Source organism: Chlamydotis macqueenii, chromosome 5 (genome assembly GCF_036417535.1).
Source record: "Chlamydotis macqueenii isolate bChlMac1 chromosome 5, bChlMac1.mat, whole genome shotgun sequence".
Classification (NCBI taxonomy): Eukaryota; Metazoa; Chordata; class Aves; order Otidiformes; family Otididae; genus Chlamydotis; species Chlamydotis macqueenii.
The window spans coordinates 4,721,702-4,748,606 of NC_141560.1; positions in this window are offsets into that span (position 1 = coordinate 4,721,702).

Sequence of the window (26,905 nt, forward strand, 5' to 3'; positions counted from 1 at the left end):
TCAGGGGAACAAAAGACTCACAGATAACTGGAAGCTGTATGTCCAGAAGAGAGAACATCAATTTTATCAGCCTGCTAAACATCAGAGACCTTCTATCTATATGGTCAAATCTCTGCATAGTTGGTTAACCTAGGCGTCACAAAAGAAGTTCAGTGAATTTCACTCTCCACAATCTTTGGATGAGATTCTCTTACTTTGCTCAAGCGCTTTCCATGAAAACTTCTCTATTAAATCAAAGCAGACATCCCTCTAGCCCTCTATCTGATAGTAGCCAGCCCCACTTGCTTCAGAGTGAGGTGAAGCAAATCCTGCAATGGGAAGCTAAGGAATAATTTGCTGTAGATAAAGTTACTTTGCTCAGAGGTTATCTTCAACCACAAAGCAGAAGGCTTGCTATCTGATCTGAAGCAGCGTGAAGCTTTACTCGCCACTCTGCAGAAGAATAAGATCTCCTCGTTGTTGTTTCTGGTCCTGGTTTCCAAAATTCATCTTTTCTGCAGGACGGATGCACCTTGTCCCTAGATGGAGCTGCATTTCACCGGTGTGCCGGGTGTAGGACCAGCAATGCCAGACCTTGTCTTTCACAGCTTATTGTCAGGAATATCGCTGTTTGTTGCCTGTTGTTCTCCCTGGTGCTCAGTTTTGCCTCTGCTTTTGCTTTTTCTAAGGATATTTGTGCTTTAAAAAAGCAGGAAAGAAAAAGAAAAAGATTGTGTAACCCCCGCTACAGGAATCTGATTAGGAACAGGCGCAGCATTTCAAAGAGCCCTGGGAGAGGTAGGGGCAAATTGTCTGTACGAGTTACTTTGAAAATTGTAATGCATTATTTTGCTATAAAATAATAATCAGGAGCTGGAAGAACAGGGATTATAGCCACAAAAAGCCACTTCTCCCAAACGGCAGCACTGCATTAAACCAGTTGTGTACATAATATTTCATTAGAAATAATATTGTTACTAACAGATGTCCATTTTCAGCAGAGCAAATGTAGATGGGATTTTATTGTTTCTCACTTCCAGATAAATGGATCTTGAGTGGTGGTAGCCCTGATTATGAAAAGCTGCAATTAAATGTTAAAGTAATAAAGCTCAGGTTAGCCATCTTCCCCAGAAACTCGTGTCGCTTCCAAAAAGCAGGCAGACATAAATGCCAGGTTTTAAAGCGCTAACCTGCTGCAGTTTTGGAGTTGTTTCCTAGGTTGTGTCTGCCTCCTTTTCAGATCCATGCAAACAAACCTGCAGATTAAGCGTGTGTGCTTGTATGTGTGTGCATGTGTGTGCGCGCGCACGAGTAACCCAATTTCTGCCTTTCATACTTGGCCCAGATTAGAGGCCAAACCCTGCAAACGTGGTGGTGAAACATCCAAGCTGGAGTAGGGGCTTAGTTTTTTCTGTATGTGATGTAACAGGTAGATAGAAACGTTCCCTCACGGGAACAGGTTTATTTGGTGCAGCTCTATAATTTTATTTATTTACTGATAGTCACAGTCTTATTTTGATGCAAAACTCTGCCTGCCTCCCCCATCCCCCTTCCCCTCCCGCCTTCCCTCGAAGTGACATGATCAAAAGCTATTTCTTCTTCAGAGTGATTTCCAGTAACCTCCGGAGCAGTTTTTTTAATTAAATAAACCTCATCTTGTCTAGCTTTCTGGTCAGCATTTTGAACCCCCTGCAGATGGGTCTGAAGGATTAACAGCAAATCCTCCTCGACCCAGCTCAAGCAGATGGGCGGCATGTGTCTGATAAATACTAGGACAAGGTCTGCTTCCTCGTGTTTCCAACAGATAGACGGTATACCCTGTAAATTAAATTTAAAATGGTGGCCCTTTCAACCCTTAGAATAGCAGAGGAAAAGGAATACAAATGATATGAATTTCCTATTTCTAACACATTGTCACCTCATGACCACTGAGTCAAACATCACCTGTTGGGCAAGTGGTACCTCCAGGGAAGGCTGGGTCAGTAAAATGCTGAACTTACTGAGAGCACAATGTGTGTGAGCCCCAATGTGTGTCTGCTGCATCTCCTTGCTGATGGCTTTTATTTGCATATCAGTTTGCAGAGCGTCCTCTTTCCAAATGAATGTCTCTTGGACATTGGCGCCCATACAGCTGCTGCAAGGGGAGGCAGACGCCACATTCCTGCGTGTGCAGAGAAGTCAAACACTCTGCCACGTGTGATGGAGCTGTGCTCAGTTACCTGGGCAGAGAATGGGCCATTTTCCCCAGCTATTCACTTGCGAGGGTCTGGAGTGGTGAACTGTGCTCCTGGGGGACAAGGGCAAGCCATGGAAATGGAGGGAGGTCTCCATCCCAGTCTCACTTGCACTGATAGAAGTCCTCCAGGCCCATGGATTTGCCAGTGCCTTAGCAGAGATACTTCGTAGAAATAAAACAAACCCTTTCTCCTTCCTTTGTGGCTTTTTTTTTTTTTCACTTGAAAAGTACAGGCATTTTTTAAGTGTTGCACTTTATCTGTCATTCTTCTTGCCGTTTCTTGCCCCCTAGGAAGGTGGTCACTCAGGAACTGCTCATGGGCAGAAAGGTACGTCTTCAATCCGCTGTGCGTGGCCACTGCCTGACAGCATTAGTGGAAACTGCCTTTCCCCAGTGACCTTGCTGCTAAGCTGGAGACTGCCGGTGACTGTCACCTCCAATGACACTGCTCAGAGGGTCCTTGTCAGAACAATTACCACTGGTATGTCACTATAACGTCTTGCAGAGCCTTTGGCTCCTGAGTCAGGATACCTGTGATATTTGAAGTAACGAGTATCGTGTTTAATGGCCAGATTTCAGAGATGTGGCGTGCTTGTGAAGTCGGTGCATCTGCATCTCTGCAAACCAGGGGAGGAGGCAGTGGGAGCCACGCAGAAGCAGCAAATAAGGATGTCATTTGGAGATTCATTTAAAACTGAAGATGGAGAGACTGTGTCTGAGGATATCACCTATTAGAGACATCAATACATAGTAGAGAGTGGGTTTTCCTTTTCTAAAACATTGGTTTTGACTCTCAGGTAATTTAGGCTATGATTTAAGGAAGAAAAAATAACTAAAACAGCTTGACAGTAGCAAGCAAGCCAGCCAGCCTTTCCTCCCAGGACATTCAAGTAGCTGCAGAGTCGTATCTTCTGCACGGCCCTTTGTAGATAAGGTGTTGTGGGATGGATCCTCTCTTGGAAGGATGATAGCAGTGAAAAACCGGGAGAATTAAAAGGAGGAGTTTAAAATGCCGTAAAGCTGGTGAACTAAATGTTAGCTGTTGCAAGCCAGCTTACGCTTGACTGTGGGTGGACTTCACATCATGTTACATAGCTAAAAATCTGGTCCACAAAGTCAGAAACAGTACAACAGAAAGGAGGCATCCAGCCTATCTTCTTGCTCCTGGGCAAGCTTTGATTGTCTCTGGACTCTATTTCTGCTAGCTCTCATTTTTAATTATCTAAATGACACTTTTCACATTGTTTCCTTCAGCAAGATCATTGTGGGCATAAAAAGCACATTCCCTCACGCCTTACTCATCCCTCAGAATAGTAAAGTACCAAGGCAGAAGAAGCAATTTCTTTTATGATGTATGTCCATGTCAGCTCACCTTTAATCCTTGTGATGAGAAACATTTAAACTTCATGATGGCTTGGAAGTTTGAGTAAGCGAGAAACAAAGCCATTCACTGACTTATTTTTCCAAATAATCACAATGGTGTAGAAAACGAGTCAGCAATTTTCTTGGCTTGCCCCAAATATTTTCATTTTCATCACTTTAGCAGTCCTTTTTTTCTTATCTGCTTACACAGCTATGATATCGGAGTTAGATAACTCCCTGCCTTTCCACGGCCTAGCACAAGGAAGGTAAGATAAGTGGAAGTGAAAAGTTATATTGTCAGATAATATAGTGTCCCTAAATGTACATACCTGTCCACTCACTGAATGTTTCTTCATTTGCCTCTGGGACATAAGATTACACTTGGAGCCAGAGGTCGCATTTAACTGCACTGTCACTGGGTAAAGTAAAGCTCCGTCATCAATTTTCTAAAGCACGGGTCTGGTCTACTGGAGAACTGCTCAAAGAAAACTTCTTATTTTTTTTGTGGTAAGTGGAAAACTTGATGTTTGAAATGTCCATACAAAGGATTTTTTCTTTTAGCTGAGAATGTAGCGGTTGAACAATTTGCACTGAAGTTGTGTATTTCTTTTATTTTTTTTCCATCAGGATTGCAGTTATAATTTTTTTCAAGATGGATCTTTCTGGGGCTTGTTAAAAATATTGAATAACAAACATGTAGGGTTTTTTCAGCTTTTAAAGTTAAGATCTTGTTTTCTTTTCATGTAAAACAATTCCATCAACATACTTCTACTGGGTTTAAGGAAGGTCAAAAATTACTGGTGCAGGAAAAAGTAGAGAAAATTTCACCTAAAATACTTTTTTTTTTTCTTTAAAAGTAGCAAAACCCAACTATCTCTCTTGACTTGTCTTTTCAAGCAAGTTTCTGTGAGAGATGTTTAGAGCTGCTCCTCTTTAGCTTTCATGCAGCAGTGCCTGCTCAGATTTGTTGGCTGCAGTGCTGAGGGTGAAAAAATGACAAAACCTTCTCCTCATCTAACCAAACCACACGAAGAGATAAATAAGTGCTTGCCCTCTCTTCTCCTGGTCAAAGGGCATGGAAACACCTTGGGCCATAGCTGGACAGGGTGCAAGAGGCCCACATGCTGCACCGCCGGCCTGGCCACACATCTCTTCCCGCTGAAAGATCCCACAGAATGGGTTAGCCTTAGGAGCAATTATGAAGAACGGTGATTTATTCTCCACTTTCAACTGATACTGTGAACTTTTGAGGCAAAGTGAGGTGGCTATTTTTTTTGTTGTTTCTTTTTTTCCCAGGGATTCCCCAAGTGGATGGCTGTCAAAGATTTTAATATACTGCAGGCACAGCAGCTAATTCTCAAATCTCTTGCAGAAGGATTTTACAGAGGGAAGCTAGGATGCAAATCCTTTTGAAGGCTTTTTCCATTTTGAAACCTATAAATAGGAAAGTAGGGCAAAATGACTTTGACAAGTTTAGACCTCACCTTCTTTAATTACTCTCTTTGGATCAACAACCTGACTGCAAATGCTTATCTGCTCCAACATTACGCACAGGTTTGGAGTTTATTTTTTAAGAGCAGTGCATGACAATTCTGCATAATATTTTTAATACCCCAGCCTCCAGAGATTTCTGTATTCCAGTTGATCTTTAAATTTATAATTGATATACATGGTGAACAGGGCTGATTGCCTGAATTGTCCTTTCAGTATGCAAAGTCTGTCCATTTATTCTTCTTTAAGAATAGTAAATTTTCTTCCTAACACTCTTTTTGCATTTCTTCTCCCTTTTTAAATAAACATGAAAATTTAAATTGATGGTATTGTTACTGATTAGTAATAATAATAGCTAATATAAACCACTAATACAATAAATTATTAATAATTTAATTATAAGATGTCATTTTAATAAATGTTTAAAACAAAGCATGTGTGGTTGCTCTTCCATAGTGTATAACGTTGTTTTAATAAATATTACGAGTATATAGTGTAAAGAAGAAGGTAGTTTGTATCACTTTACATGGAGCATACATGAAAAATAACACCAGTACTGTGCTTGATTATGATACAAGCATCTGCCAAATGATCTGAGTCTTGGATGTGCTAAGGTGCTCTACACTTCTCTGTAGTATAAAAGGCTGTAAACCACGTTAATTCTATGTGATACCACTTTATGCCTCATTTATCATACCAATATCCAACCTTGATGGATATAGGAGAAACACTGAGTGCAGGGAGGAAGGTTTTAGGATACATGTGGAAGTCAGCTGGTGTGACCAGGGTGAAGGCGTGAGCCACCACACAGCCTTGCTGTGAGTAGGTCTCTCTGCAGAGGACCAGTTTGGTTCTCCAGTGATGGAGTCCTTCTCTGTTATCTACCCAGCATGCAGTACCTGGGGACAGTGGTCTGTGAGAGCTGCCACAAGGAAGAGTGAGTAGTTGATAGGCAGGCAAAACAGGATCTGGACACAGCCATTTGACAGCTCAGCCCAGAGACATATGAGTAATCTAAGCTTAGGTGAGTAAGATAGACATCAGAATCATCAGATACTGAAAGTGCCTGTCTCAATCCATTTATTAACAGGAGCTGCAGATAAATAGGTCAGAGAGAGCCATCGCCATTGTGGGCATCTGTGTTTGCTTGTGAGTCCCACCATGCTATGCCATAACTCACTCACTCTGTCCGTACATCCATCAATCCATCCACGTCTCAGGAACTGCAGGGCTGGAGGACTGTTCCTTCTGTTCTACGCAAGCTTTGCAGTAGGTGCCTAGTGATAATGATTTACTCTGGTTTTCAGTTACCTTTCAGCAGATTGTTTTGCCATCGCTCATGCCTTGTGATGCCTTTGCTTTTGTAGATGATTCATTTTAAGAGTCTACCCCCTACCCTTGCTACTACATCTCTCCTTGTTCCCATCAGATCAAGACATTGATATGGGCTGGGAACTTCTCCTTCTGGAAAAAAAAATTTATCTGATTCAAGAAGTTTCCAGTTCACCCATTTACCCCATTCTGCAGTGAGTTACATCTAAACCTTGTTAAGTACTGGAGAAGGACAATGGGATAAATAATAAACAAACTTTCACCATGAATTGTGGATCAAAATATGTGCCTGTGACACATGGTCTTTGGCCACAGGCATTTTACAGCGCAGAGAGACTTTACGCCTTGCCAGAGGTGAGAGGAGAGAACTCGCAAGTTTAAGAGGAGCAAGCGCTGTCAGCTGCAATTCTACACCATCCCGTGCACATTCTTGCATATAGTTTGAGAGTTTGACCACCAATGTGAAATTATTTTAAATTCTCTGAGTACTGCTCTCACTTGAACTGATCACACTGAATTTTTTTACAAGTATTTTACAACTACAGTTTACCTTCAGTTCTTTAGAGGACTCTAGTGTCAGCTACCACAGTCAAGGTCTTTAACAAAGAGTTCGGACTTCATCAGTATATTTTGCTGCTCATGTGGTCAACTAAATGTTGGCTGACAAACTGGTTTTTAAGCTTCTGATACTATCTCCAATCACAAAGCGTTAAGGCAGCTAGCTGATTTTTAATCTAAATATTCTAAAGGCAATGCATAAATACAATTACTGCCAGATATTTTCATTGTTGTTCTGCTTTTATTTCTTCAGAAGTGTTGATTTTTTTTAAAAAGTATTTTAGTTTCTTGTTTACAACAGGGCTCTGTACAACAGGAACAAGTTCTAGTGATCCATTATATACGCATGGACGATCTGTCTCAACTGTAGTAGCATGACATCATTGGTTTCTTCAGTCTACTGTCCCCAAAACAACCAATCAAAACCAATTGGTCCAGATGAATTAGGATGAGTTTGAACCAAGCTACAGCATTCTCTGCTTCCTCACCACTGCCTTTTTATATTAGAGCCTAATATGTTGAATGTGTGGGAGTCAGCAGTTTGCCTTGGAGACCCTGAGCTTTCTCCTCGAGGCAAGCTAGGGGGAAATTGAGCATGGGGATTGGGGGTTCATCTTGGAGCTTAATCCAGTGTGTCTCACTATTACTCTGTGCGTATCTCCTAGGGAATTATGCCGCATGTTGCAGCCTTACTGCTCAAAACAGAAAGTCAACAAAGCAGTATCTGACCTGATCCCACTAACACGTTGAGACATTGTCTGGTGCTTGCTTTATTATTTAGTCAAGAAACGTCAGAAAGAGACAAGTGGAAAGAAAGGATTTGTGGTAGTTAATCTATTTGGAAATAATCAGCTAGGTTTTGGTGTGTGGATACAGGAAAATCTAGCTGTCTATGATGTCCATAAAATGGGAATCGAGATCAGGGTTCTCAGGACAACCAGTAACTTTATGTATGTTGCCATTGCACATTCCTATGTAGAAAACAACTTCAGAGTCTCTGCCTACAGCAAACTGTTAGCTCTCAGCAAATGTCCTGGGAGATGTGTCAAACTAAATACTGAAATCACCGGTAAGCTTCTAAAGTCTGCCTTACTTGCTCTGTCTCTTGTTTAGTGACCATAAAGATGTTTAATGTGTCCTGGAACAAAATATCTGAGCAGAAAGTTAGAGATTAGCTTCATCATACATATATCATTGTTGTTTTTCTAAAACAGTGATGAGAGTCCTTAGCTGGAGGCCAGGGAGCTGTGTGGCAGAGACTTGGCAAAGGCAGAAAGGTGCCATTCCTGCCCTGAAGAGCTCAGAGTTAAACCAACACTGTCACAAGTAAAGAACACTCTATACAAAGCTAATATGTAAAGCAGCATTTGTGCAACAAAGTGGGACTTCTCTTCCAAATTACCTTTGTAGATCTGTACCTCCTTGTACATTAACAAGACACAGACTTTTGAGGAGATCAGAAACCTCATAGAAAAGTCCTGAGTTCACAGATGAACCAAGTGTCCAGGATGTCTGTCTAGAAGTGCTGGCAGTCAGTGAGGATTCACAGGTACCCATGAACTGCCACGTCTACAGGGAAGGTAGAGGTGAATGGAAATTCTAGAGGAGGCTCTACGTTTTTGTTTTCCTCTTTTCTCTCAGTCAGTGAGTGTGAATGCACATGAATGTGCAGTTGAGGTGCACAGCCCTAAACACGGACGTTTAGCCTCTGGCTCCCTTTTTGGGGTTTCATCTGTGAGTATCTTAGAATACAACCTTTGCAGACTGCAAATTAAAGGTAGAAGCTCCCTGTGGCCCCCCCTAGTCTTCCTCGTCAAGTTTCTGTAAGCAGTGTGTTCAATAGTTACCTCTCTCTTCCCATTTCTGCAACACTAGACATCTTTCATCTTTTTTAGGTAATCTGCAGCTGCTGTGGATGTGTAAATGCATAGAACAAAGCCCTTGAGAGCTCCTGCAACACGACACTGAATTTCCCCAGGGGAAGGCATTTATCTACTAGTGGAAAGATAAAAGATTTGAATGTTAGTTGCATGTAATATGGCAGAAAGGTGTCCACTATATACAGATATGTTGAACAGTTATAATCATTCAGTTGGTGTTGCCTTCGACAATGCCAGCACAGAAAACCCTTTCATGGCATCGCCTGTTCTTCTCTCAAAAGCTTCAGGTGTTCCTGGGAAGGACATTAGCTGTCCTCTGCTCTCCTGGGTTGCGTTTGATGCAGATACTGGAAATACAAAATAACTGTTCCTGCTTAACAGAGCCAAGACAGAGTAACTTTCTGTATTTTTTGAGGTAGATGTATGCCTATTCTGCATTAGCTCCCTTTTATTTTATATAGCCAGAAGCTGTGGCTACGATTTCGTTTTCCTAATTGTGCATCCTGCTTTCTCTGATTTTGGTAGCTCTTGATTATGGTGTCCCTGAGTAATCATTCAAGGTAGATTGTTAGCGTAAGCTGCATTGCAAGGTCTGTGTCTATGCAATGTGTTGCTGGCTATAACAGAGGCCCCAGACTAAGGTCAAAATTATTATGTGGAGATTAAACTGTAGAATTTAATTATGTATTCTGTTGCTCCTAGTACATTTATTAATTTAGCAGTACAAACTGACTGGAGCTAAACAAGCAGGGCTGATTAATTTGCAAAGACATCTAGGTAACAGATTGTGATCAAAGTGGAGACCTGATCCTGTTAGATTGAAATGTGTTGTTTTGTGCTACATGAAGGACATAGAGCAGCATGGTTTATCTTTATCAATGCTTTCCTCTGAAGGAAAGGAACAAGCTTGCAGATATAATCAGTGCTGAGGCAATGCCACTCAATAATTACCCACTGTCTCATCATAATCCCGGAACTAAGCCCCTGCCCAATCCATCTGGGACACTTTTCCATCTATTGCACAGCTCAAGAATACGTGTGTAAGCTATTACCTCTGGTCGTGCTATCTGTCCCCTGAGTAAAGATTCATAGCAGTGACCAATTATGTTGCAGTGGGCTTCTCTTTCTTTCTCTCTTTTTTCCTCTTTGCTACTGAATCGTCCTGCATTTCTTAATTATAGTAATGGCACATCAGTGCACTGCTACTTCGGGGTGCGAAAACCTACACAACTACAGAAGTGACGTTGCTCGTCACTCAAAAAGCGAATGTTAAACTAATGGGGAGGTAAGAAAAGCCTGTGTTTATGTGATCAGTCGTCTGAATGCAAATGGAATGCTACAGGTAGAAGTTACTGTTCTTGGGAGGATGAAAAGGACCCAGTTTGCATGGCAACTAAGATTGCAGAAGATCACAGCCTGAAATATTATTTGTAAAAAAAAAGATGGCAGGGGAACAAGTGGCCAAATGTGAGTTTGAGATGGCATTATCTCAAAAAGGATGGAGAATAGGCCAGATTCGCATTCTCACAAGCACAGGATGCAAAACTGAGAAGAGCAGTGCTCCAGCAGCTACTCTGGACTACACACCATGCCCCTATTGCTGAGAACAAAGATGTGTCTTCAGCCTGTGGCCCAGTAGTCCCAAAGTTCAAGTCCGTGTATAAAAAGGGGAGCAGAGGATCTTCATGGAGCTCTTTGCCTTAGACTAAGCAGGATCAACAGGGACAGCTGCAAGGTCTTGAAAGACAGGACATTCATTTACTGTGGGTTTAAGAGGGTCTTTTGAGGTGCTCTGTGTTGGTAATCTGGTGATTCTCTTGTGCTAGGCACAGATGAAAAGTGGAAGGAGGAAGGAGATGTCAATGGCTTGCAAAGAATGAAATCCCAAAGAGTTGCTTTATGTGATTGCTAGAGAAAATGTTTTGCAGATATGAATCGGATTTCCTCCCCAAGACTGCCCATCATGAGAAGCTGCTGTGAAGTGTAGTTCGTGTCTGTAAAGCATTCGAGTTCAAATGAAATGCTCTGAATCACAGCTCTGCCCAGCACCATTATCATGAGGGCTGGATTCAAGAGATGACTCTGGATGCCTTTTCACCTGCTTTCTCCTGCACAACCATGGAAGGACATACAAACCTTTCCCTTCCTTTTCTGTCTCTCCCCTGAAGGAGCTAGCACACATACCGATAATGAGCTGGGGGGTTACTGTTTATCTTACGAACAGTGACTTTGGGCCTCAGTGGAGCCTGGGACACAGAGATCCTCAAGGACTATGTGGTCTCTGTAGGCAGGACAGAGAAAGTATAGGAAATTAAACAGAAAGCCTGAGAGATGAAATGTCTTAGCTAACAGAGGTCAGTGATAAAACCAGAAAGACAATTGTGGCCTCCCAGCCTTATAGTCCTCTAAATTTTTGGAATTTAATGAAAGAGGCATTTATACCCTAGGAATGCCATGAGTTTAGCAGAGGAATCATGTTCATGTTAGTGGGACTCTTTCTCGATATGCCATTTTACAGATAGAGAGAGTTAAGCACAAAGACGTACAACATTGGTCTCTGAAGAGCAGAAACAAGTGGGATTTTTTTCCGAAGACTAAGAAATAAATCCATATTGTGGTGCTCTAACAGGTGGCCTTCCTTTCAAGGATAAAGCTGAATTAGGCTACTGGATGCTAAGAAATGCTAAAAATCAGGTAATTTATTTTTGTGCGTCATTTGAGAATTAATCCTCTAACTATAAATTCCTTCTGAATTATTTCCACTTCATTCTGAAAATCTTGTCTATGAGTGAAAGCAAGCCTTTAATTTTTTTCTCAGGAGAGCTGCTCACAATAAGCATTGTTTTGTCAGGATACCTTTTTGGATGCAACTATACATGCTGCAGAAAAAAAACATGCAGCATTTTCAAAGGACTTATTTTCTAGAGAGTGAGATCTACAGGGTTTTTTTTAATTATTATTTCTAGAATGATTAACTGATAGAAATATGTGTCTGGAGGGATAATTTTTCCTTTTCTGATTAATAACCCTGAAAATGACAGGCACGGTCATCACTAGCCATGGTCATGGAGACCGGCTAGACCTGGTCCAGATGGTCCCATGTTGGCTGACTTCCTGTCAATACTCTTAACAGCTTACAGATAGGTTTATCAGGAACGTGCAATAACTCAGTCTAGACAAAAGAGTCTATCAGGCATCTAAACTAACAGAAGGAGGACAGAGGATATTCCTAATTTTCGTGTATCAGTTTGGCTGCCCACTTAAAACCTGGTATGAGCTGTTCTCTGTGAGACAGAAATTGCTTATTACTAGACTATGCTGGTCATTACCCTCTGGGTAGAGACTGTGTTTCCCCCTGCTTTCCAGCCAAAATTACTGAAGTTGATTCCTGCAAAAATGAAACTGCAATGTTCATGCCTCCCTTCTCTCCTCATCAGTGTCCCCAAGCCCAAATCTGTCCTCGTTGAGGATAAAAACTCCCACACAGGCCAGGCTACAAGTTGTCTTTGATCAGAAAACAACCTCCTTTGGGCTTCCAAATATTTCATTTGTCCTGAAATCTTACTTTTTGTATGATCCATGCTTGTGGGGTTCAAAGTAGGCCATAACTGGTTTCTGTGTGTGGGGGGATCGCCCTTGTCTGTAGGAATGTGAAAAGCCCGGTAAGTCTCTGGGAACTGGAGGCTTCTTTCTAACCTGGTTTTTGGTTTTGATATTCACAATACACCCAATGTCCAAACACCTCAGTGACTGCTGTTGTCCACCTCATGGCCAATGTAAAACAGTGGTCTGCTTGGAAGGAAGGCTAATGATGATGCTCTCCCCGGAAAGAAGGCTAATGATAATGCTCTCCCCTGCTAGAGAGTATTTCTGAAGTCTCTGTTTAGCAGTCTTTTCAGCAGACTGAGGGGCGATCAGAGAGCACTGTGTTGTATTGGCTGCCTTAGGTGAAATATTCTGCATGAATCCTGTAGTCATGGTGCTTTCAATAGGCTGATGTCTTTGTCTAGGTCTATTGAATCTTCTTCCCATTCACATTCAGTCAAACAGCTCTGGTTTTCCTGTTTCACTCACTGCTCCTGAAAAACAGTGGAATAAAATACATATTACTGCCACATATCTTCATCTTTATTTCCTTTAAACCTCTCATTTCATGCCAACCTCACTCATGGTTGATATTCCTCTTCAGGATGGAGTCAAGGACGCCTCCTTTTATCATCAGTAGTAGCATGCCTTCTGGTGGGTCTGATGGAACCATCTGCAGAAGAATACACAGCCTAGGATCCGTTTGGATAGCAGAACAGGGCACTTATTCCAGAATACGCCTCTGCATTTGATAGAGCTGGGCTCAAAGTTCCATTTTTCAAATTTTATTTTATTATTAGGCTTCATGGTTGAGGGATATTCATAAATGGTTTATGATAATTTATCAGCCCACTTGGGTGAATATTGAATTTTGTATTTTACATGGCATGCCAATTTCCCATCTGTTGTATTTGAATAATATACAGAAAAGACACTATCACTCAAGTAATCCCTTTACTACCAAATCAATATACAGTGCATATGGTGCTGTTTGGCCCACAGATATTTACTGTAGGTCTCTTTGGATAATTATCTTTTAACTCCCCCTGTGTCCTGGTTCTGTAAGCCCTGATCCTGCAAATGCGCATGTACATGACTGGCTTCACACATGTGAGCAGTGCAGTCATGTTTACCGAAGGTTTGTTTGTAAAATCTTCAAAATCTTCTGTTCATGGCATGTTTTGTTTTTCATAGAAGAATATCTGTAATGTGACGGCTGGTTGTTGCAGATGATGCTGATCTTTTCTGTCCTTTGCCAGTATTTTCTGTTCACATAGATTTGCATGACATCTTCCACTGCAAAACAGTTTTAGGCCCCTTACTGAATTCTTACAAGATGTCTCTTGAAAGTTCTCAGCTACAATATTGATGGGAAGGCTCTTTTAGCCCCATGGTGACACTACAGTTCCTTCATCAGGTCAGTTTGGGGCCTCAGAAAAATTGTTTCGCGGCTGCATTTCTCAGGAAGCAAATATGGAGTATTTTAGGGTGTGATTGAAGGGCTGGCAATATTTAGGAGATTTAAAATATTTTCTCTTTCCTTTGGTACCAGAAAGCTCTCTTTACACGGCTGCACCACATGGAACCGAGATTTAAAGAACAAACAACTCAACCTGGACTCCTTCCTGCCCGAGGGGATTCTGTGGGAGGTAAAAGTCACAGAGTCTTTCCCTGATTCACCAGTGCTTGAGGCTGCTCAGCAGCGTAAGGAAGATCGATGTTATTTGCCCTCCTCCTTAGGGCATCAATATGCAATTTTACAAGAAGAGCATAACAGGGTCTGGGTGGGGGCTTGGAAAGAGGCAGGTGAGACCTGGTAAGCCTTGAAGGGACAGTGAGTAGAGCTAGGAGTGGGAGATCTGGTTTGATATTCACAGCTTCCTTAAAAATAATTTAGTTTATCGGTCATATTAATGCTGGCTTAAGAGGTATTTTCCAGCCCTTTCTTGTTTGCATCCCAGCTGACTGTCTGTGTGCTGCTCTCTAGGGCAAAATCAGCAGGTTTCAGGAGCTGTGGGAAGCTTTGTGGGCATGCGAAGAAGGATAAAAACACCAGAACTTTGGTGGTGTTTGGGCAGGGCTGCAGGAGACTGTTGCTTGCAAGGTCCTGGGCTGGCAGATACTTTGGGCTGTGGGTTCAGGACCCCATTCTTCCTCCTTTTTTCTCTCCTGTAATCCTTGCTCTGCTTGCCTCTGGTTTTGGTATTTTGAGATGAGACTATGCAGAGAGTCTACCCTTAGACCTTTCAGGCATGGAGGTATTTAAAAGAGCTCCTGCGCTAAACAGAACTTCACAGGCTGGCAGAGACCTGGGGACACTGACTGTAGAGGCTGAGAACAGAATTAGACCTCCCTAGTGCTGGATGTTGAGAGAAATATATTCTCCCATGCCGTTGCTAGAGGTGGGCTCAGCAGAGACACCAAGAAAGATGTGAGTGGGAATTGCTAGTGGGTTGTTTTGGGGAGTAGAGCTGTCAAAATCAACCTTACCCCATCTTCCATATCCCCCAAGTGGGGCAAGCCGTGCTGACACACGATGCAAGGGTGGGATTGATATTTGGTAAGTGTGGTACAATGAGGGAAAGCCTTGGAGACAAAGCACCACCTGGTAACTCACCTAACCGCTGCAGCTCGCTCGTTTTCTGCGTTAGAAAAGGCTCCCGAGCACTGCATAGGAACTGAACCTACGCTGTCGACATCTAGGGAAAAAATTCCCGTTGACATCAGCAGCATTTTGTTAAATGCCCGTAGTACGTAGGTATGTTTTGAAAATAAGAAACAAATAAATACTAATGAATCCATCTGACAGCTCTCAGATGGGTAACAGGGCAAAGGTGTCCTAGCTCCAGGTAAGCAGAGATGAGTAATTAAAGGAAATAATTATTATGTGTTTCTTTAATTGAAAATTCCCTGAGGGAAAATGAGATAATTTTAAGTAAATGCTTTCACCAATGCATTAAAAACACATTTGTGATCAAGTCTAGATTCTTGGAGGCAGATGGGCTGGCCTGCAGGGGAACAAAGAGCTTTCGCAGTGACCCACTGCAACAGTGCGTTGGGATGGGGTTTTGTTATAAGAGAGGAATGATAAATCTAAGGGAGTGGGTTTTTTCAAGCTTGAGCAGATGCCTGCAGTTTCTTTGCGGTAGCTGGTAGAAATGACTAGCTGGATCTTCTTGTCTTTTGCACAGAGCAGGAGAAAGTGGACTTGCTGGAATATTTTATACCTTCAGAATCTATATACTTTAAAGTGGGTGTGTCTATGCATGCAGAAGATGGTCATTTGCTCTCCGTAGCAATATCAAGTTACAGCTACCTACGAATAGGATTTTCTCAACATTTTCTTGACTTTGACAAGTTCAGAATAAGGTTTACTAAAACCCTTTTGCAAATCTCGCCTAACATTTTGAAATCTGCTGATTATCTTGAAAGTTAAGTCAGAAAGAAGTCCGTTTTGGCTGATGATTAGTGGAAAACTGATTTTAAATGTATCTGAACGTTGTATTCAGTATTTTCTCATCCTAATCAGTTCTGTCAGGGTAACAGAGTACGAGAATCCCTAGAATATAAATACATAACTCTCAGATCGATGCCCCTAAATCTTGAAGTTTGAAGGCCTAAAAATGTTACTGGCTCACAACCACTGTTGACTACGTGCTAAAGATGCAACTCTGTGTTCTCTTCTTTCTCCTGGGTCTGCGGTGGAATGCATACTTGTATTTTTAGTATGGTACCAAGCAATTATTATTATAAGTCCTGAGATAAAGCAGGCATGGTAGATGCTAAACAAGCATTTCATTTCTTAATGGGCCATTTCTTTATTACCTTGCAGTTATGCCATATGTGACCAGGTCTGGAACTTTATATTTGTAAGTAGTTTCTTTGTCTTTAAAAAAGTGACTTGCAGGGTAACACTTCAATTCAGATATTACTGCAGGCATTTCCAAACGATTTTTCTCCCCCTTGCACACACACACAGTCTTCAGTCTTCTGTATGACATCCACTTTGCTTGGTTGAGAGCATGAAAAGCAGTGAGATTTTTACTATGCAGAAAGTATCTTCTTAGCCGCTCTGAATCTGTGGTTGAGCTGAATTGTGTTTCTTTCTGTGTTTTAATACTTTTCCGTTCACACCTGCAGTACAATACTGTGTGTGATCCTAGGCAATTAAATCCAATCAAGCTGCAATTCTGCAAGTAGCCTTGGAGAAGACAGCTAGCCAAGTGGCCGGCCTTCATCCTTCATCTCAACCCTCTGCCCAGCAATGCTGTTATTTCAGCTACAAGAGCTGTGACTCTGGTGACAGGAGTGATTTGGCAGAGCAGGAGTCAGGTAGGGGTTGTTATGCAATTGCTGTATACAGGAGCAAGTGCTTGGGGGGCTGCAGGAAGGGACACGAGAGGTTTAAGGGGAGGGGTTATTCCTGATATAGGAAGAGGAAAAAAGGAGGGTAGCCCAGGCACCAGTTCTTGCAACATCCCACTAACTAACTCTGACCATCTCTTAGAGTAGGTCTTTTTATCTTTTTACATATATATATATATGTATCTATTTTCCACTTTCTTGCGAGGCGTTTAATGAAAACCCGTTTACAACATGTTGGATTTTTTGAAGGGTTCTCTTTCCATTTGAAAATAACCTTCACCACTGGTGGAAAATGTGAATGACTGGAAAGTGTCAGCCCACGTACCATGAGCTGACAGACCCTCTCCTCCCTCTGCTGGCTTTCACAATCCATGCACAAAATCTCATTCCCAAAAAAAAAAAGTTTTTTTTTTCTTTTTTTTATTTCCTTTTTTCCCTTTTTTTTTTTTAATTGAAAGTTGAATTTCTGCTGTGAAATAATTTCAGGAAATTTTGGGCAGATGAAAAACATGGAAAATACAGAAAATTTCACCTAACTCCTGTCTTTGTTTTTTTTTTAACTACCAAAATCTCTTCACTAATTAATCAAGTTTCATGGAGATTTTTATCTTGGTAGTGCATACGCAGACATCTGGAGTGGAGCTCAAGGGGCCTCAACTCTTCCTCTCCATTTTGTCAGAAGCTAGACCAGAACCTCCTCCGTTTCCAGCTTGTCCCATCCCACCGGCCTTGCTCTTGCAATTTATTTTCTTCAAAAGATGTGTGAATTCTCCGAAAAGGGGCAGTGAACCTCTCTGTGCCATAGGCTCACTCTCTGACGGTGCCCAGCTCTGTGCCTCAGTTACCCCTGCCTGACTGTGCCATTTCCCTCCTCTTCTGAAGTCTGGCTGAGACAGAGCTGTGGATCAACGCCATTTGGCTGAAGGCCAATCTAGATAAGGCAGAAGCCGTGCTGCTTGGCAGAGGGAGACAGTCTTGAAGAATTGGAAGACAGTGCCTGCTCCATCTATTAAAAGACCCCTGTCCTTTTCTCTCCAAGTTGTTTGTGAACTGATGGCACCCCAATCCTGAATATCCCAATAGCAGCAATATCTGGACATGTTCTCTTTCATTTTGGTCTACCCAAAAGACCATCTCTTTTCTCTGGGACCTTCACATGGTTATCTTTGTCTGCCATTTCAAGGCTAATCTGAGGACGCAGGCCCTACCTTGGGCTACTCTGGAAGGCTGCTTGGATGCATCATCTAGCGCAGAGCACAGCTGCCCATATTTTGAGCAAGGCAAACTGGCAGGAGCGTATCACACCTGTGCTCCATGCTCTGAACTGGCTGCCAAGTCGCTCCTGGGTAGCATCCAAGACTGGTTAAATATCGATAAAGCCGGAAATGAACTAAGCTCTGACTAGATCCAAGTCTGCTTTTCTGTTTTGCCTAGTCACAACACCTGAAATACCATCTGAGCCCAGATCCATATCCTCATAGCTGATGCCCTGCTTGGTTAAGGATTTCCGTTAACAGCCCATTGCTTTGTGGGGCCTGAACCCAAAGCCCGGAAAATCAAGGGGAGTTTTCCCATAAGCAAAGTGAGGAGCATTAGCTACAATAACATTATGTCAAGAGAGCAGGAAGCAGGAGCAGAAAAGCAAAGAGAAGGGTGAATGCTTATCTTTGAGGTAGGCTTCCTCATCAAAGGAAGAACGAGAAAGATTTGAGAGGCTACGAAAATGGAAGATGAGGAGATGGCTTCTTCTCCATGTTGTGCTAACATAGCACAGATATTTTCCCTACTTGTGCAGAAAGCACTTGCAATAGAGGACACCTGAGAGCTATGACTTAGTGTATTTGGTCTTGATGCTGAGGTATAGCCCTCTCTGTGATCAAGCCATGCCTATTAACTAGTTCATCCTCCAAGTTCTCCCAGTATCCCCAGAAGTATGTTCTAACAGTCAGCGAAGAGGCGTGCCAGGCAGCAAGCAGTGTGATTTCTTTGTAGTGGCACAGAAAGATGTTTGGGATTTGTTTGTCTTACCGTGTTTTGGCTTTTTAAGGTCTCCATCCTCTAAGGGGAAGGACTCCCAGTCCACATATGACTACCTATCATTATGCTGACTGTTTCATCACTGGGCAGAGACAAGACTTGGTGGACTCCAGCCACCTGCCTTAGAGAGATGCAGGGAGCTGAGAAATGCCGTAAGCACAGCTCACTCTCTGGCCATATTTCGGAGGCCAAAGCACAGTCTCCATAGTTCAGTGACCTAATGAGCTTTGTTTTATCACTCTGTACGATGCACAGGCTGTCCACAGACTGGACTCCTTCCAGTCTCCCTAAATGCCTATGACACCATCGTGGACATGCTGTCTATAGTCCACTCATTGAAGAAGCACCTTTACACTGTGCAAACTGCAGATCTAGAGTGAAACAAAGCGGAGTTTAGCCCAGTATCTTGTTACTGGTAATGGCTATAGGCTATAAGAGCAGGGGAAATGTACAGTGAAAACTGCTCTGTATGTAGTTCCAATTTCCAGACATCTGCAGCTCAGAGACTTCCCCAGGCAAAGACAGTGTGTTTATGTTTATTAGTTTGGAGTGGATTTTTCTTCCATTGATTTGTTTAGGAGCCTTTTAATTCAAACTCAGCATCCAAAACTTCCTTTGGCAATGAGTTCAGCAGCTTAACAAAGAAAAAGTTACTCCATTCATCTGCTTTGAATCTATAAAATGATCATTTTGGTTGATATTCCCATAAGACAGTGCAGAATCATTCCTGGTCACCTTCTCTACCCGCCTTTTGATGTTATAGACTCTTGTTATCTTGTCATTCAACCTTTTCTTTTTTGACCTGTGAAGTCTGTCAGTTTAGGATTTCTTCTATGGAAGCCACTCCTTCAGCAAACGTTATCATCCGCCTCTTCATTCTTTTTTAGATCTAAATCTCTGCCTGGCATGGTGAGATGAGGATTGCATACGGTGCTTAGGACATTAGGCACATCTTCAACAGGAATCTTTACACCCAAGATATTTTCCAGCTCCCTTGCCAAGGACACCTGTGATGTGTATGAGAAAATCTGTGCTACTGAAGCAAGCCATCCTCACAAATGGGACATCTGAGGACGAGTGACTGTCCCTATAGCGGCAACCACAACCAGAATGGAATCTTAGGGATGTTGGTCTGCAGAGAGTTTGCAGTTATGAAAGAGTGAGAAAAAAAATGTCGATATCATAGAGGTACCTGGTATCAGCTATTTGAGTGCTCTCAAAGAGTCTAGGTATCCACTGTAACTCAGAAATGCGTATAAAAGTAGCTCATTCCATCACACAGGCTGGAGAGAATTTCATGCATGCGCTGGGAAAAAAAATCATGATTGCTAAACGCTCCATTTTCTTTTCAAGACACTGTGCTAGTCTGAAGTGGTGTATGTATACATTTCAGGCAAATGTGTACTTTGTCTTCAAATGAACAGCTTTCAAAATGATCTTTGGTTAAGCTCCCTTTTATTTTTATCTTTTATTCGCCTACAATGCCAGCTGAGGTTACCCATCTCCCGACAGCTACCAAATGGACTCGTAATTGTAAGGCTCGGTGATTTAATTAGACTCATTCTAAACACTCACATTTTTATCAATTAGTTAATGGGCTAAAGAGAGTCTTATTGTTGGAGCCAGGTCATTTGGAAGCTGGAGCCTTCGTGAGGGCAAGAAGCTGAAGAACAACAGCGTTAATATCTGTAATTAACCTCACGAGTCCTGGGCTGTTCAATTAGGACTGAACCCCCTCTCCATCCATATGCCTTTCGTCAGATGGGCTTTTAATTTGAAATAATTGTTACAGAAAAAAAATTAACAAGTAATAGCTGCCTTTTTTCTTTTTTTTTTCCAAATACAGACACATACAAAAACAAAAAGCACAATCTTGACGCACGTGCCTGTGAGCTATTTATTAAAGCCTGGTTAATTCACAGCTTCCGTATAAACAGTCGTTCTAGGTTTTTAAAGATTAACAAAGCTCTCGGTAACAGATATTGGGCGATCTTTTCAAATTGATCCTCATCTTGTAATATGTTTCTGTGTCTTTTTTAATGTTGATTTTTCTACTGAAAAAAAAAAAGTTTGGGCTTAGATTACTTTTTGCAATTTGTTGCGTGTGATTTCTGTGCTTTGGAGAATTTAATACAGCTAGTAGTTGTTTTTTTTTTTTCCCGTGGACGAGCTGTCTGGTTTAAATACATCTGTTATAAATTAGTGTAGAACAGTCTATGAGTATTATTACAGAACTACAGTGTGTCCAGCATGCTTGTCTATGTGTATATATTTAAAAACACACACATGTCTGTGATATCTAATCGTGTTGTACTGTAAATATTTAAATGTATATGTTTCTAAATGAGAATATGTATTTATATAAATGTGAAGATCAAGCTTTGCTTATTACGTTGCATGTGATCTACCTTTAAAAATTCAATTATTCTTTTTTATTTATAGAGGTTATATATATATATATATATATCTATATATATATATCTGCCAGTGTGTATATGCAGGGATATGTATATAAACATAAAAGCCCACTTTTGTGGCTTGCTGAGACAATAGGCACTCTGTGTGTCCTTAATCTCGTATATAATGTATACACAGTACACATGCCCTTAACACTTGCTCCTGCATTTTCATTCTCTGCAACTTACTCATCTTTATTCCAATTGCTAAATCCCAGGATGGATACACAGATGATTTTTTTTTTAAGCTGCCTTTCAATTCATTCAGTCAAAAGAGAATAAAATTAATTAGAAAGATTTAAGGATGGGCGTGATCACATCAGTCCAGGCTATTTAAAAGAGGGTCGGAGGTAGATAAGTAGATTCTAAAAATATCTGCATCACATTAGGTTCTCAATCATGGGCATTAATTGCATATTGCTTCTACAGAGACGTGTCTTTGCCCGGCCAACACACCCACACCTGCTTGATTTTATATCCAAGCACCTAATTCCACCAGACTCCTGAGGGTGTGCAGATACCTAAGGGGGAGCCTGGGGCTGTCTGCAGCGTCAGTGGATTTGGCTGTGCTTGGGGTTTCCCTTACGAGGGAGGAATGCACCCTGAAAAGGGGGTGCACACCTCGGGCCAGCCCGATGCCTGCCGTTTGGGAGGGCTGAGACCCGAGCCCGGACAACGTACGGGTACTACTGAGCCTACACCACAATTGCAGACCCTGGTTCCAGCCTCTGCGGAGTCCTGGAAGCCCACGGGCCGCACAAGGGCCGGAGACCCCGTGCAGGCGCACAGCGTGACCACGGCCACCAGCCCAGCTTCTCTGCCATCCCCGCCAGCCCAGGCTCAAACCCAGGAAGGATCGGGCCCTCTCCAGCACAATCACTCCCACCACGGAGCGCGGCGGGTTCGACAATAATTGGTCCCAAATTAAGTGGGATTAAATAACAGAAACGTAACATAGCATAAATGCCAAGAAGCCAGGCCTTCTTTTTTACAAAGTTATCATTTTTTCAACAACGCCAAAGAAAGAGGCAAATTGTTGTGTAAAAATACGTGAAAATAATAGTGGTCCTGGAAAGAATGTTTTTCTTCTCTCTGGCTGTTACAAAAACAGTTGACTACTGAGAAGCAAAGAGCAAATTTGCAAGAAAGGGCACAGCACAATAGCAGCAGCGACTGTTAGGGGGAACGGTAGGCACTTTGTTATTTAAGGAACTTCACTGTAATTTTAAAGCGTTATTTATAATAGTAATAACGCCAGCCAACTTGTTCCTCCCCTTTAATTTAATACACAACCAGCCTAAATAAAGGACTACAAAAGCAGCTGGGAACAGTACAGTTTCCTACTGTAATTGTGTATACGTATCTGAGCATCTGATGAGCCGTAGTCTACATTTCCTTATTGTTGTAGTCGACAATTATATCCGTGCGTGCTTCGCAGATATGGTGCTCTGCTGAGCTTCATAAATGCGGTCTTTGTTTCCTTAATTATTAGGCAGACAGTTCATTCTGTCCCATGTCCAAGTTCCAGACAGGTGGAATAAGGAGGTGGCATCTGTCTTAATATTGAATGCCACGCTTCCCCCATCTGCTGTAATAACAGCGCGGGGCTGCTTGGCTTCAGTTATTCTATTCTGCAGACAACTAGGCAGCCATATGCCCTTACGGGCCGCACGTGCCACCAGAGCGAGCCGGCCCCGCGATGCGGCGACGAGTGGGAAGGAGCCTCGGCGCGGGGCTGAGGTCAGGCACGTGCTGGAGTCAGCAGGTGACAGTCAATACAACTACAGAGATCCGCTCAAAGCGCCAATAGAAAAGGCCTTCAAAGTCAATTGACAGAACAGAGCACGCTGCCAATCAAATTTTACAGGGCATACCTTCCAGGCTAGGCAAATAAGAAGATTTAGAGCACATGGCAGTTCATCGTTTATAATCCTGTCTTAGCCCAGCATGGCTTAGTGATAGTTCTGTGACAGATGATGAGCACATGACAGCTGGGGGATCTTATACAAACTCATACAGTAAAATTAAAATTAAATTAGTGACACACTTGTACACATTAGTTGTGCAACAGTTATGCAATCTGTTCAAGACCCTTAACACAAACCATCTCTGATTTAAATAATTTATACTGATGCAAAGGTGGTGGGTTGTAGGTTTTTTTCCTCTCCCGGAAGGAATGCAGCATCTGCACATTTTTAGCCTTACACAGCTCTGTCCTTTTCATTCTGTTTGTCCTGTCATTTCTTCTTCATGGGGACTGACAGAAAGCAAGCAGATTTATTTTTTTTTTTTCACATTGATGTGTTGGTTTGGGAGTCTGGGAATATTTTTTTTTCTTGCTGACTGCAATTCATAATATTATGGCTGGTTTATTTTCCTACATAGCTATACTAGACCAACATTAAAAAAAAAATAAAAGCAAATAAAACAAAACATACTGATCTCCCCCCTCAAGATGCGAAGTGGGAAGGAAACCTATAAGATTTGAGTGTTTTAGACGCAAGAGTATAATAAACTGGCTGTTCTTTGGCTCTTTAATCTGATAATCTTGTTACTATTTTATGTTTGTGTGTTGGAAAAAAAAAAAGAAGTAATCACCGAAATGTTGACAGTAGATCTGCAGTTTGAAAAGACTCATAACTTTAAAGCTTAGAGGGCCTGATCCTTTTATCCGCGTGGGTTTGACACCAGACCGCCTCTATTAGCTTTACTGGAGTTACACCTGATTTACACAGTGCAAACAGAGACAGGATTCGACCCTGAAATCCTTTTCGGAAGGCTACTCTGTGTACCAGCAGTGTGTATTTACTGCTCCTTCCCAATCATTTAGCATTTCTCAGTCGCTGAAAAAAATAACTAAGTCACATGAAGTGTTTTTACAGTCTTGGGTAGCAGCAAAGGCTGTAGTAATGCTGAGCTATGCAGCAATAATTCAGGAAATCGTAATGATTTATCAGCTATAATAGTTAAAAAAAATAGAACGGAGAACGTCTTGGACTTTTTTTTGCTTGAGCAAAATTTTTTTTTTTTTTTACTTATTTATTTGTGTGTGTGTGTGTGTGTATTTAAACATAATCACAACCGGAGGATGACTTGGGGGCTCCTAGCCGTGGAAATTTTCACAGCTAGGAAGGAGAGTGTACGTGCATATGTATTTATGTGGAATTGTGAAGAGAGGATAGTTCGGGGGCTTCTGGCCATGAAGATGCTCACAGTTAGGAAGGCTAGTTTAGGTCTTACAAACTGTCTGTGTGTTAGACTCCTTTTTCATATGTGTAAAGGAATAATCCATAATAGCCACCCAAATGTTGATCCAGTCTTTCAATCTCTGTACTAAAAATTATGGCTCCTCTTCTACGTACTTTTATTCTTACGTTAATAAGGTCAGAGAGAGGAAGGTTGCATTTTTTTTAATATGTATATTTTTAGCATCCTCCCCTTTCCTCCCAGAAGCATTTGGAGGCTCAAAACCACTTCCACCAGCTGTAAAGCTCTACAGTTAAGCTGGGCTCACCTGATGCTCTGTGAGGGTTGTTCACCTGAGGGCTTTGTATCGGCAGGATGCTGGCGGGGCCGTATGGTGAGGCGGCTCTGGCTCAGCCCAGCTGGGAGTGGAGCTGAAGTGGTCACTTTCGTGGGTATATGCTATGTGCTGTATGTTCCCTGTGCAGAGCCAGGAGCGGTGCTGGTCCCAGCTACTGCTAGCGGCACAGCCAGAAGCTACTCCCACCTCCAGGGAGAAAAAAGGTCTTAGACCTTTGCTGCAGTTCTGGCAACCCGAAAAATATCCTGCATGCTCCTTCCCTGCTCGTCCCAGGTGACAAATACTGCACCTCCTACTGTGTTAGAGCCCAGAGCTTACGCTGGCTGAGCTAGCTCAGGACCTGGAAGACATAGCCACGTCAGCAGTGAATCCCAGTGTGGCCATCACCGTTTGGCTGCTCTGCTCCCTGACCCCAGTCTAAGAGCTCCACATACAGCAGCGACCCAAGCTTTGAACCACCATGGCTAAAAATTACATCTCTGGGGCAAGTCTCTGGCTTGATTTTCTCTCTTCTGCCATGTCTCTGCTGCTGGAGATCCTCTGTTCTTTCACAGCCTCCAGACCAGGAGCCAAATCCTGCGTGAAGACAAGATTCAGCAAACTCATTCCTTTCCTGAATTTCATTTGGTTCCCAGTTATTTCTGGTCCCTCAACTTGGCAGGTTGTGAGGTGCAAAAAGACACCGGTATCCTGAGGGTGAAAGGAAGCGGTGGCCCAGGAGAAGGAGAGTGGCAAGCTCGTCTCTGCCAGGAAACGGCTACACAGAAGATTACATAGACTGCTGTGGTGGCCCCAGTGCTGTGTGACAATCGTGAGGCCCCTGGTACAAACAGCTGCAAGATGTTTTATAGAGAAATGTTTTTTTAAAAAACTTTTAGGAGCTTTAAAACATGGCTTTCTTCCTGTTCTCTCTTTCTTCTCCCTGGGGCTGGGTAACAGCAGGTTCTTCTGGCAACATGAGTCCAATTGTGCAGGTTTCAGAAGGAGAGAAAAATGGTGTATAATCAATTGTATACAATAAAACTCAGGGGGAAAAAAGCCTTTTCCATGCTGCACAATATCAGCATTTTGCAATTGGACACTCTGTATTTACCAAGGCTAGAAAGAGAAGATGCCTTCCAAGGAAGAGTTTGGGGCTTTCAAACACAACTTGCAGGGTGCAAGCTGGGTTACTGGAACCCGTCACAGAGTCTCGGTTGTGCCGTACATCAAAATGAAGTCATTTAGGGGTGGAAAAGCCCCCCACAAGAGGCAAAGAAGCAGCTCTCGGGAACACCTGCAGCAGCATGGGCACACCTCGCCTGAGGAGGAAGCTGATAAAAGGGAATCCCTTGGGCTGCCCAGTCCCAGACATTGGCTGTGCAGATCCTGTAAATGGAGCCAAAAGAGTGGAGCTGTCAGAGCTGGATGGGCTGGAGGTGCTATGGCCAGCCCTGTGGTGCAGGTCCCTGGGTTCCCATGGTAAACGACTGCATGTTGCAGGCAGGATGGGACGTATTCACCTACCTCTCTCTGTTGGGCCTTCACCAGTTCAGACACTCCCACAGCTTCGCTTTCCTATCTCAGTTTCTCACAGAGCTCTTGTCCAGATCCCAGCGTATGCTGGTGAAGGCAATGTGTTGTCCACGTTGGTTGTCCATATTGGTCATCATTCCATTCGGATGTGGCATGGCACCATCACCTGCCCATTCATCTTCATGGGTTTCTCCTCCTCCTCTTGGCAGCTGAAAAGGTCCTTGCTGCAGGTGCCAGATGTTGTCACTAGTAGGGATGGTGGCCACCGTAGGACCAGCGGCTTTGAGTGCTGAGTTGCCCAGCAATTTCTTGAAGGTCTCACGTCTGAAAGCCTTCCTGGTTTCACTTGAGATTGATGCTCGCATGGTGCTAATCTTCTCCTGACACCCTATGATGTTACCATCAACTATTTCCTTCAGGGATTGGAAGGGACTGCCTGGTCTCCTGTTTAGGCGTGGCTCTGGGACCTCCCTCAGTCACCTCACTCAGAGGGATGTAGTTCAGCAGCTTCTTGTCACCACATATTATATCTGCCCTCCAATTTCACGTGCCCTGCTCAACTGGA